This window comes from Epinephelus lanceolatus, chromosome 7 (assembly GCF_041903045.1).
Source record: "Epinephelus lanceolatus isolate andai-2023 chromosome 7, ASM4190304v1, whole genome shotgun sequence".
NCBI lineage: Eukaryota > Metazoa > Chordata > Actinopteri > Perciformes > Serranidae > Epinephelus > Epinephelus lanceolatus.
This window is the reverse complement of record NC_135740.1, coordinates 36,156,356-36,168,471: the sequence shown is the minus strand read 5'-3', so window position 1 is coordinate 36,168,471 and position 12,116 is coordinate 36,156,356. Positions and strand designations below refer to the sequence as shown.

Below are 12,116 nucleotides of genomic sequence, written 5' to 3'. Positions count from 1 at the left end.
CTACAGAAAACAAGCAACGTTACTTGGACCATGAAGTCCAGGCTTAGCGAGATAATTGCCTGGCTTTAGTAATGTTAGTTATTCACAGTAGGTGTGAGAAAACAGCATGTATTGTTGTCATGCAGCTCTTAGACATGAACAACTGAGTATGCTATGAATGGTCTCTCAGTAAATACATGTGGGGAGGTGAGATACTGTGTGTGTGGGAGGCTTTTCCAGAAACGTTTCAGAATTTTATTTTGTTTCTAATTGTTCTTCACATTGTTTGTTATTGTGCTATACCTCTGGGCTAGTAATCACTGTGTATGTACACACGATGATAACAGAATTTCTGGCAATTTGTTTAGGTGGCTAATTATATAATTATACGGCTGCTACAGCACATGTATTGTCCTTGTTTCTATGCAGAGTACTGCTCTCGTGTTTGCTATTTTTGTCGTCCTCTTCAGTCACTCTTGACAGTTGGCCAGCATCAACTACTGAACCGGCTCCGCTTTGCAAAAAAAGTTAAGGCAAAAAGAGAAATGCAAAACAGTGTAAACTCTAGAGGTATTTGATAATCAGGTAACAAGGATGAAGAAAGGAGATTAGATTGCCTTCTGGCTCAGTGCTCTTTTCCATGCTGCTGCTCGTTTTCTTCATATCTATTAAATTTTACATATTTATCATAGCATTATGTGTTTCTCTGAGGACGATGGGCGGTGAACCTTTCTGTCTGACATGGCTGGCAATGGCACAGCAGCAATTGTGAAAAGCCAGAGCTAGAGATGTGCATATTTGTGTGTGTGTGTGTGTGTGTGTGTGTGTGAGAGGGAAGGAGAGGAGGAGAGAGAAAACGAAAGGGTGGGGAGGTGCAGTGAGAAGCAGGGAGGGGGCATGTACGAGGGAGGGTGAAGGCGAGAGAGAGGGAGAGAGAGAGAGATGGAGCCAGAGAACAAGCGACTCGCCTCATTCCGCTGCTTTCTCAGCATCCATTCTGTGAGACCGTATTCTGGAGAGGAGAGAGCTACCTAACAGGCAAATTGGAGAAGGAAAAGGGAAAAAATCCACTGAAGAGGGAGGATATCGAGGAAAAATAACACATAATCAGGGCTCACTGGCGTCCAACATCACCTCTTACAGCTTTGGCAGAGGTGTCTGAAAGTTTTCCGTCCGGGGGGGACACCCTCCCCTTGTTGTGGGGGATGAACAGTGGATGCTGAATTTCATTCCTGAAGGCAGGAGGGGAGCTGTGAATACCGGCTGGATTCACTTGCAGTGGAGCTGGTAGTGCGCACCAGAAGAGATCCTACAGTGCCTCTTTCTCTCTCTCGCTCAGTCTCTCACACACGCATTTTCCAGTAGAATACATATCATTATTTCACTGTGCCAAGGTGGAATATCAAGGGGAAGCAACCCCAAAAGAAAATCTCCTGAACCAGGGAAGTAACGGATTATGTACAGAATCAATGAACGACATCTTGTTATAAAAAAGTAAGTTCTAATCAGAAAAGGCTTTGAATTGGGTTCTGATTCTGAGAGACTTGGAGGATTTTTGCCCTTTTTCTTTTGTTGTGGAGCAGCACCGAGCTTCAGACAGCTTATCTTGTGGACTATAGGGTTCTGGATGGTATTTCAAGGTAAGGACACATCCACAGGCTCTTGTATATTAATAGCACCCTCCAGGTTTTTGAGAAAAGGGCAGATTAGGGAGCCGGAAAGCTCAGTGTGAAAGACGGAGAGAAAGGGTGATGGGAAAGGTGCGTGAGTCTTAGTCTAGACTGCATTTAGCCAGTTTTACAGAAAGTGCAAAGTTGGGATAAATGTCTAAATAATACAATAACACGTCCCAGGGCTTAAGGAGAACATGATGCTTTTTATTTGATGGCTATTGGAAGGCTACTCCCCTCTGCAGAGAAGAATGTATCTATGTGTATCTGCATACTTATGCATGTGTGTTTGCTGAGAGGGGAGATGCCTGTCTGCAAAGCAATTCATCTCTTTGCTTCCTTGCTACATAGCGGTTATCACCAGGGGAGGCTGCTAGTGGAAGGGGCATAATTGCGGTGGCTGTTTGTCCTCGTCTTTGCGACAGCTAGTATCTGTGAGCTCAGGGAATTACTTTTATACAGTAGCCACATTTTATTCATAATGGTGAGTGCCTCTGCATTTTAAAGGCTGCTCTGTACCTTTTATCTCTGCTCAAAGATAACTGATTGTGTCCAGTATTACACTATCTCAGATGCCCTACATTATACCTTCACCTTCAGTTTCTTTGCATATGTAAGTTTGTCGGTGGGATTGTGGTCCAGCAATGCATCTCTTTCCATGTTTCTCTATCTGTTTTTCTTGCTCTTTCTCCTCCAATGGCAAAGTGATGATACAGTAAATTCTTTATGTCTCTCGTTTGCTAAGTTCCTTTTTAGATTGAAATTAAGGCTGTTTTAGGAGACAGTGTACAGACTAGGAGGCAGAAGGATAAAGGTATATTATTGTGGGGTTTTTTTTGGGTTTTTTCTTTGGGAAGAGTGAATCTGCTGCCCTCTTGATCAATACCAGACAAGTGCAAGGCTACCTCCTTTTGTAAAGCAACGGTTGAAATATTTATGATTGCATGAGCATCCTGTTGGTCCCCTGAAATATTTAAAATAATTGAATAATAAATATCCTGTCTAAGCTGTCAAAGCCCAACTTTGGCCTGGTCAGATGATTAAAATGCCACCTCCTCATGTAACATGCAAAACAGTGACCATTAAATGCCTTTGCCTCTGGATATAAAATTTTCAAAAGAAGTGTCTCTCCTCTTGCAAAGCATCCACTGGGGGGAAGTGGAGCCTGATGGGAAGTTGATGACAGCTCCTGTGTATCCGGCGCTGACTGGCTATAGGTGGCTCAAATCGCCAATTGTTCTCCTGCTTAAATAGCTTGATTGCAAGAAGCTGGCATGCACAAATATTCTACTGAAATCACATTTAGCATTCAAGAGGTGCAGTGTGTAATTGCTTCCTCTTGAAAGAGATGCAGACGTGTCATCTGCTCTGCCTGCTGTATTCATTTAATCTAATGAGCTACAACTACAGTATATATATATTTATATATATATATATATATATATATATATATATATATAAATATGTCATGCATATTAGTGTGTTTATACATGTGTAAGAGAGCGTGTAAGAGTGAAAGAGAGTTTCTCAGTGTATCTGGTATCTGCGTGGGAGTGTATTTGTCCAGAGCTCTGTGCTTCATCCCTTTTGATGTTTTATTGAGTGTTAACCATGGTAGGACTGACGCATTGCCTCTGATATGGAGCAGCATGGTTAAAGGAAAGCACTAAGACCGACTTTGCTCTTCCTTGTATTTCCTTTAACTCTGAATTAGCAATGCCGTGTCTGTCTCTTTCAACCCTTTGGATTTGGTAAATGATTTGGTTCAGGCACTGCATATGTGCGTTGGTGCGAGACCGTGTGCTTGTATACATCTGTGTCTGTGTGTATAAGCACATAGGGTATGTGCAACGTGTGCACACATACAGCATGTGTGTGCTCAGGTGAGTGCCTGTGTGTGTGTGTGTGTGTGTGTGTATATAATCCTGTTCTTTCCATGTTAAAGGGGTTATACAGTATGCAGTCTGTTTTTCTCTCATTTCTGATGTTGGTGAAGGAGTCAAAGACGAGGCCCTCCATTTTCAGTGATATAATGCATCCACTGAATCACAGGATGGATGAGACAGAGGGAAGGAGCCCTCTTTTACCTCATGATTATTCAGAGCCATTGACAGCATGTTAACATGGGGCAGAAATTAGAGGAAACAACTTTGATGGGAAGAATGGTGGGCTTTTGATTTATTACTCACAGAAACAGTTTGAATCAGTATGCATGCATGCCAGTAAGCAGCTGAAATCTGACACACAGCTTCTTCCAAGTGTAATAAATCATTTGCAGTCATGTGTGTCTTTTTGGTTTTGAATCAGCAAAATATCAGTCATATAAAAAAATGCAAATCAGGTTTACTACTTTACTATCGGGTTTGTATATTGCCAGTGGGACCACGAGACTTAACACTGTCAAGTAAGGGTCATTAATATGAATATCCCATGAATATCACTAATTGATATAGCTTTTTCAAGATGTCAGACCTTATCATGTGGTTAGCTTAAAGGGAGTGGAGCACTGTTTCAGAATTCATAGCATATAAACTAAAGGGTTTTTGCTGAGGAATAATATCCATTGCATTGTTTGTTGTAATGGTGAATGTAAACTAAATGTCTCTAATGCTAGTGAGGCATTAAATTATCTTTGTTGTTGAAACAAATGAGACAGAACAGATAACTTAATTAGGATTTTTTTCAGAAAGATAAAATGTTTGTGGCGGCAGGCCCATCTCCCTCTCCTTAGGGTAAAGTTTTATGTGTTATTAAGTTTGTCAGGATTTACAAATGTGACTGCATTACATATTACCTTTTTGGCTATTTGTTGAAAGAGCATTATAACATATCTGCCCACAAAATGGCAGAAATCAAATATTTGATACTGGATGTGCATTTAAAGCTGTGAAAAATGAAGCTGAGATTGAAATTAAATTGAATTTGTTCCAGTTTCAAGGATGGGCGTCAATGAAGTGGCATCTTTGCACGGCCATATAAAGATATTCCAGGCTCAGTTTGTTAAGTGCTCAAGAATGTGTGAGAAACTAATTTACTTAGAAATAGTTTTACATCTTAAAAAATGTTGTGCCATACTCTTTCAAACTACAGCTTCAACACTCAGTTCCTTGTTAGAGGACAGATGTATAGAGAGCTCTGTCAAAAACAAGGCCTGTACCCAGGAGCAGAACGGCGTATTTTTAGCCTGTCCATTAAGGACATGGAAGAAAATCAATGATCACAGACTGAAACACTGGGTTTCAAATTTAAGTTTTTTCTTTCCTCTATGACCTCTGGATACAGTTTGGAAAATGTACTTTGTAAATATCAGATTCAAACTTGATCAATGAAAGAGTCCCATAGATGTTAATGAAAGAAGGCATTTGTCTTCTTGGTTAATAAGTTCTTTTTTCTAATGAAATGTAATGTATATGGTAACTAATACCCTCATAGATTCATATTTTTCTAGTGGATGGATAATACTGTTCCTAGAAGTACTTTTTAGTGTTTATATTATGCAGTTATAAGCACATACTTTCAGATTAAAGGCTAATATGTGTGTAATAGTTGGTGTCACAACACATTACCATACTCAAGCTAGCTATTGTAAGCCACACATCTGTAGCGTATACACCACCAGCTGGCTGAGACAAACAGAAGACCTTATTTTATGGAGGTCTGGTCAACTGGAGACCAAGCCGCTAACGGATGCAGCTGATCTGTTGTCAGCCCCTTTGAATCCCTGATGAGGCGAAACACAATATGCTCGAACAGCTGGGTCATTTATGGAATATGTTTACTCATCATGGTCGACTGCTGCTAAAAGGAGGGGGAAAGAATTCTGTTTTAATAGAGTATACCTCACGGAAAAAGGATTATTTTAAATAATGCTCATTTGTTGGTTTATGAGAAACGGCAGCCCTTTCCTAAAAGACAGTTGGGGAGAAAACCTGTGGATAAACATGAAAACTATACTGCACTCAACACAGTCTTACTACAGTGACATGCGCAAAAGCATTGGCCAAGCATTCTGAGCACCTTCATTGAATATTTGACAGTAAGGGCGTATGTGTGTTCCACTGTGCAACTTTTTTTTTAAAATGTTTGTTCATATTTGAGGCAGTTCACTAACAGTGTCACTAAAAGTAACTTAGACTGAGATCAAACACAGTAAGTAGAGCCACAGTTTCTTTTATGTACAAAAGAGGAATGCTTGGCAAAAGAGATAAGGAAAAGGGAGCACAAAGGACTTCAGTCTGATGTCTGTTGAAGATGTGACGTGCTAAGTGACTGCTGGTGGCAGTGCAGCCCTTTTGGGATATAGCAACCAGGAAGAGGCTGTCTGGGGCATGAGGACTGATCTATGAACGGCTTCCATTGACAGTGACCTTGTTGTCTGTGTCACTTTGCAGTTTGACCTTCCTGGGCAGGCTGCCGAGGGCAGTAAGTGTCGTACCACCTTAGGAAAAGTCTTTTCCGTGTGTGTCGACAAGTAGCATTAGTAGGGGTCAGGGGTGACATAGCTGGCTTAGAACAGGGGGCAGAGGATGTCGCACTATATGGCAGTTGAGATAAAACAAGAGGAAAAGGGGGACTTTTTTTTTCCTTCATGTTTTGGGGCTATTCCCCTGGAAAAAACAAAGATCAAATGTCCTCGAGTAGTGTCCACAGCTTAAATGAAGAGACCTTATGTTATAACCTTGATTTGAACTTCTGCTTTCCTTAGTACATTGCCTTACACAAGTCTTCCTCAAACCTAGCAGGCACTTAGTTCAGAGTACAGGCATACAACCTCCAAACTGCCATGTTTCTTCCTTGATTATGATGGCAGACTCCTCCAAGCTGAGCAGCTATGAAACAGAATAAAATGTTAGATCTGAGATGTGGTGGTTTTCCCTTTAAACAAAATATGAATGAAGACCAAAAAATAAATAAATATAGGACAAAAGACATGATTCATTGGCAGTGTGCCTTCCTGTCACTTGAAGTATTTAAATTCCATATCTAGAAAGAATCAGAGAGGTTTCTAGGAGTCACCAGAGTCACGAAGTGCCTCCCCAAAACGCAGTTTATGTCCACCAGCTCACATGTGAATATGCTGACAACTAATTCATTTTTAATCTCCTGTCTAAACAGTAGTGCAGTGAAGTGCATATATGCCATGTACTGCACCATCCTTGGCTATAATGTGTTACAGTTCTCCTTTGCAGTATGTAAAGGGACATTGTGTCCTCTTTGTCCTTGTGTTACGCATTTTTCTTTATGCTGTGTAATTCAGCCAATATTATTCTATTTGAGCCACAAACAGGCAAACACAGCCAAACTACTTAAGTGCCATTACTGACCAGTCTTTTTCCCCCCACTAATTAAGGATCATTAAATATTCACACAGTAGAATAACCTGTCTATATCTTAATAGCAAGGAAAGACTGATACTGGTTCTTTTTCAGCAAGGCCAATGTTGGAGCCATCCATTTTGTATTTTGCCTCCATCAGCCACTTTAGGATGTCCTTACAGCGACTTTGCCACCTTCATCCTTTCTCTGCACCCTCAGTTTTCAGCACTGAAGCAGGGTATTTAGAGTATTGACCGCTTTGCTCTTTAGATGATAACAGAAATGCTGTGTCTCTTCTATCAAGGTGAGGGCTTACTTACATTTTCAACTCTTTGTGTGCATTGTTTTGTTGAGCTTGATCTAGCTATAGTCCCATTAAATGATGGGTATTAGCCGAGCAGATCAAGGGTTGAAAATTGAGATTAGAGAAATTAGTCATTCAGCATTTGCACATTTGTGTTGTTAAATTCAGTTAATCCAAGATTCATGTTAAAGCATAAATACATGCATGGATTTGGCAAAGCTAAACTTCACCCTTTTGTTGCTTTTAACAAAAAAAGTTTGATTTTCTTTCCTTTAAATATTAGACAGCAGTTAAAAGAGAATCCCTGAGCTGTGAGCGGCCGGGCTGGTGCCCAGAAAGGTTATGTGATTATAAACACTACAGTATCCCCACTAATGCCTCACAGGTAGATCCGGATATGTCAGAGTGTAGTCTTTTCATTGCAACAATAGTGGAAATGTCAGTACATGGATACCTCCTCTGCCTCTAAGGGGACTATGGGCTCTCCAAAAGCACTTGTGTCTCTTACATTGGACAAGCTCCCATAACCCCGCTTCTGCCAGACTATGAAAGGCTCTCAGCAGGACACTGGACCTACACTTGTTAGTGCAGGTCACTGATCCTGGCCTCCTTTGGGCTTACAGCTGGTAGAGACCAAAGTAAAGCTTGGATGTTTGTTAGTTTCTCATTCTTTAAGGAGTCTGTGGGGAAAAGAAAGAACACCTACACACATTAAAACCTTGTGGCTCGTCTCTCCAGGTGTTGTGCGGGGTCTTGTGGACAAGTTTTCATCTCCTGGCGGGAAAAGGTTCTTTGTGGAAGTAGTATGTTTCAATCTGAAAGAGCAGTTAAAAGATTACAAGAGAAACTAGAGGGGATTCAGAGGGGAGATAATGGATCTCATAGTGTTCAGTAGTTAATCATTTTTCTAATTGATGGCCTTGCCTTTTATTGAGTCTCAGAGCCGAAATGTCAATCTTGACTATTCTAGTATAAAACTGGTATTCTGGTATAAAAACAGACAGGCGAGATGACACAAGATTAATTCCTGTACAGGCACAAAAAGCTCATATTATACCTGCACCGTTCTATAAAGATAGTGACAGTTGGCTGCTATCCAGTAAGTGCAACCAACCCAATTTCATAACAGCATTGCTCCTGAACTCCCGTGTACTGCAGTCACCTCCTGCTCTATTTCAGGCTGTTGCATGAAGTGCCAATAAATTGGGAGGAGGGGCTGCGATTCAGTGTTGCCCTTTTAATTTATTGCATGCTTCGTTCTTATATTCGTATAATCTCCGATGGCTGTCAGTTGGGCGAGAGACTCATTAGAGCCGTTGTCATGCCGTTGCTCCTGGGCTGGGGAGCATACTGAATAGATAAGAACTCCTTCTCCTCTCCCAGCTTCTCTCTCCCGCTCTCTTTATCGCTGCAGCTCTCTCCTTTCCTCTTCTTAGTCTGCTCAGTGTGTTACCAGAGGTTTGACTGTCAAGTGGAAGCTCTAGACATTTTGGAGTCTTTAAGGGAGGCGATGGAGGTTCTGACGGCAGCACATAATCTTCTGCCTGCTGCGGTCTTACTCTTGTTCGCCTTTTGGTTATGGAGGGATGTTGTGTGATGATTCAGTTGCTTGTCTGGAGCAAATGTGGGCTATTGTGTGTGTGTGTGACACTGTGTTTGCTGGTTTATAGATAGCTATTGGGTAGATGGAGAGAGGAAAAAAAAAAGGTTTTTAGGGATTGAGAGTAAAGACACAGTCGCCTGAAACAAATAATGGGAACGAATTATTGTTAATTTTTTATTTTCACGTCACTAGTGATGTGCTCTAGCAGGGTTTTAGCTGATGTGGTAATAATGCTGACTAATAATGTGATTAGCTGGTGATTTTTCTTTAGATTAGTCAATATGCCTACAACACCATCATGGAAAATGTGTCACTGTAAACTGGTATGTTGTAGTAATTTCTGGTTTAATATTTCATTACATAAGCCAGGTTTTAGTATTTGTTTTTGATCATTCAGATTGACATGTTAATGAGGTATTTATAGGCTTTTTCCATCATGTTGTTGTGAACATATATATATATACTCTTCGTTGCTGCTACATTTGCTGTTCCATTTTGTCACAGAAGTGAGCAGTCCCTCTTGTCTAAATCTAAACAGCAATCTAATTGGTGTGAAATGACAAATGAACAGAATGTTTATGCTCACGTAAAATTTGTAATCTGTCATTACAGAATGACATTCTCCATGTAAACACTGCCTGCCAACTATGAGCTTTGTTTACATAGTGATTCATCAGATTTTTGATTTCACTCTATTTGTTTGTGCCATTGACATTAGGAAAGCGATTCTGTGTGTTGCCATGAGATTTGTATATGTATTTACAGATTCTAAAAGGTCTATTTACATTTTTATTGTATCTTAGCAATTAAGTAAAGCAGAAATGAGAGCTGGGTACAAACTATACCGTGGAGTTTATATTTTAAGCTGTGGCATGAAGTTAAAAAAAGGCACAGATGCTTTAATGGTGTCAAACTGCTTTGAGGCAGCATACTGTACACTGCAACAGATGATTAATGAATATTCTTTATATCTCTGTAGGCAGGTCAGGATGAGACACCTCATACTGCCATGGTTAGCAGACAGACTCCACTTTGGATTTTTATTCTAAAAATATATGTATCCACTCACAGAACTGTGAGCCACACTGTATATAGGTCTCTACTAAATGGTACATGGCAGCTGGATCACACATGAGTCTATATATCCGATGTTAAAAGTTGCAGGCTATGGGATATGAATGACATCACATGCTTCTGTTAATGAAATTGCGGGGGACAGCACTACAGCAAGTAGCTCTCCCCTGCCACCCTTAAAATGTCGGCAATGCATGACAGAGATTAAACGTACATGTCCTCAGAAAAGCAGCCTGCCTGCCACATTAGATATTGCAGGCACTGTGTTGCCCACTCCTGTTTGATGAGCTGGGAATTAAACCTCCAAATTTAAACATTGACCTTTACTTCCAAGTATACAAGTGCCACTGCTATTGTCAACATGTGTAATTCCTAGCCTTGGATGCCGACATGTTCTCTGTGAATTATAAATCAATGAGCATGTATTAGTGTAAAATCCTCAAGCACTTGGGGCTTTGCTTGTGATGGAAGAATGAATAGGAGGGGAAAAAGGGGCACCTCGGGGGACGCCAGGCTGTCCAACTCTGGGTCTACTGGTCACAGCCTGGAGCTCATCCATACAGATACACAGAGACAGGGGGCTTATATAGCATGGGCTCTGAAAAAAGCAGTGTGTGTTTCTTTCTGTCTGTGTCTGTGTGAGTGTGCTTTGACTAGCCGTTGAACAGAGGAAAAGGCACTGTTGCATGATGCATAATGTAGAGCTAAAAATCCACAGGATTTTATAGCAGCCCTACATGTCCATTTTTGTAACACCACCAACTAATATGTGAAAACATCGACATTTATTTGAGAAAACAATGGCTTTTCCTGAAGATCTTTGGGTTGTTTGTTTGCAACAATTGTCTGAAGCCATCACAGTAGGGACTGGCTTGGTTGAGCAGACACAGTAAAGATCACAGCTAGAGGAACCCACACTTCATCTCCAAAATAAAGAGAGAAAGACATCAGAGTACTGGACATAGGCCTGCCACTTGATCAAGAGGTGATCCGTGTGATGTGCAATGCAAAGACAATGCAGAAATGGGTGCTTAACAACAAAGACACTGCTCCTGCCAGGAAAAGAGAAAAAGGCTGTTTAACATTTTTGCCTTTGATAGACTTTTTAATCAACGAGCAAGAGGAATGTTTGTAGAGAAGCTCTTTGGTGTGGATATGAACCATGCTTTTGGTATCTTAGAAGTTCATGGTCCTTGAACAGCCACAGTGCGTTTTAGCCTGTCTGTCTGTCTTTAATAAAACAGAGGAGATAGTGTAGGAGTTCCAGAAAGTGAGAGGCACTGAATGATAGGGGTGGGGGAAATTTCCGAATCTTAGATGCATCGCGATTTGGACGTGGACGAATCTGAATCGATTCACAAACGTCCAAATTTCCATTATTTAAATCTGTTAATTAGAGTAATACAGAAGGTTCTAAATAATGCGGAACTAAGAAGCGCGGTACGTGTCATCTCCGGGACACTTTGGGATGTGCACCTGGAGCAGACACGCCGACACGCGCACAGAGGAAAACAAATATGGCTGACCGCCACCCACCTCGCCGTGAGATCCGAACAGCTCCTTCTAATTTAACAGCTCCTTCTACAACGTTGACGGCGGAAGCGAACTGGACAAGAGCCACGTTATATGTAAGCTGTGTCGTGCTAAAATAAAATACTTTGGCAACACAACAAACATGAGAGGCCATGTAACTCGATTCCACCTGACGGAGGAGTCAGGGAGACGGCAGGCTGTTGTTGCTGCGGCAACTAGTGGCGCTACTGACCAGAGAACAATCGAGGAAGCAATTAGAAAGCTGCCACCCTCATCTGAAAAGGCGAAGCGAATTATGAAGGCCATCGCGGCATTTATTGCCAAGGATTTGCGCCCTTATTCTGTCGTGGAAAATCAGGGATTTCGAGGACTGCTGCATACACTGGAGCCCAGATACACCATCCCATCCTGACGCTATTTCACCGACACTCTACCATCAAACCAAAACAGAAGTCATGGCCTCACTGTTGAAGGCAGGTAGGATCGCAGTTACATGTGATGCGTAGACGTCTGTCGCCACCGAATCATTTGTTACTCTAACTACGCATTTTATCTTGTGATTTAAGATACCTGTTGTTACCTTTGGTTCCATACAACGAAGTTGTAACTTTCCAGTTTGCACGCATTTCCATTTATAT

The 12,116-nt window shown here is 41.2% G+C and overlaps 1 protein-coding gene across 1 annotated transcript in view; it reads left to right on the top strand.

Moving 5' to 3' along the window:
• The first annotated feature begins 906 nt into the window (after nucleotides 1-906).
• The window catches only part of lingo2 (leucine rich repeat and Ig domain containing 2), a 311,558-nt gene continuing 300,348 nt past the window's right edge, over nucleotides 907-12,116 (top strand). Inside the window, exon 1 of the mRNA XM_033633693.2 lies at nucleotides 907-1,619. The gene's annotated coding sequence lies outside the window, so the exon portion shown is untranslated. The remainder of the gene's footprint in view (nucleotides 1,620-12,116) is intronic.